This window comes from Propithecus coquereli, unplaced genomic scaffold (assembly GCF_000956105.1).
Source record: "Propithecus coquereli isolate 6110/MARCELLA unplaced genomic scaffold, Pcoq_1.0 Scaffold236, whole genome shotgun sequence".
NCBI classification, from domain to species: domain Eukaryota; kingdom Metazoa; phylum Chordata; class Mammalia; order Primates; family Indriidae; genus Propithecus; species Propithecus coquereli.
Window position 1 is genome coordinate 2,832,597 of NW_012147908.1, and position 1,133 is coordinate 2,833,729.

Genomic DNA, 1,133 nt, shown 5'->3' on the forward strand with positions numbered 1-1,133 from the left:
GATCATTTCTTTCTATTTTTTAGTAGAGACAGGGTCTCGCTCTTGCTCAGGCTGGTCTCAAACTCCTGACCTTGAGTGATCCACCGCCTCGGCCTCCCAGAGTGTTAGGATTACAGGCGTGAGCCACCGCACCTGGCCAGGGAGGATAACTCTTGAATGAAAGGTTTTTGACCTACTTCAGGGGAGGAGGGAGAAAGGTCAGAGGTTTTCTGGTCTGCTTCAGGAAAGAAGGGAGAGGGGCAGGTGAGAGTGACCTTGCTTCTGCTGTTTTCCCAAATGCCAAGTTGCCATATGTTGGAGTAGTGTGTGAAAAGTAGGAGGCCTGTTAAGCAGACACAAAAATATACTGTCATAAATCAGCCTCTCTTACTAACAACCAGTAAGCTTTCCCATTCAGAGTATAACAAAGATATCCAAATTGATCAAATCATGCATATTAAATACATGCAGTTCTTTGTATACCAGTGACATTAATATCTCAATAAAGCTGTTTAAAATGACAAAAACAAATCCCCCACCTCAAAAAATAGAGGCAGGGACAGAGCAGGTAGGTAAGTAGGCAAAGAAATAGACTTATATTTCAAGGGTTGTATAGCTTAGATATTGGGAAAGACAGCCAAACAAGCACACGGTTCAAATGTGGGAGTTCAGAAGTCTGCTATAGACTCACTGTTGAATGTGAATTAACACGCATGGTCCTTAGGCACACACTCATCCACAAAGCATTTTCCAGTTTCAAAACTCAACCCCTTTTTTCACTATGATGGTCCCAAATGGGATGAAGAATGATGCAGAAGGTAAAAGATGTATGTGCATTAGGAGGATAAGAAACAAGATGAAGTGATAAGACTTCAGTGAAAGAAGGAAAAATGAAGTGGGAACAGGCCAGGAAGAACTGGAAGTAGGTGGGAGGGTATAATGGGAGTGAACTTAAGTTGAAAGGAGCTGAATGAAGTGGTGTTTGACGGACAGATAGGCAAGAAAACCAATTTCCTTACCCCTGGATAAATTTTTTTTTTTTTTTGAGACAGAGTCTCACTCTGTTGCCCTGCTACAGTGAGTGCCGTGGCGTTAGCCTAGCTCACAGCAACCTCAAACTCCTGGGCTCAAGCGATCCTCCTGCCTCAGCCTCC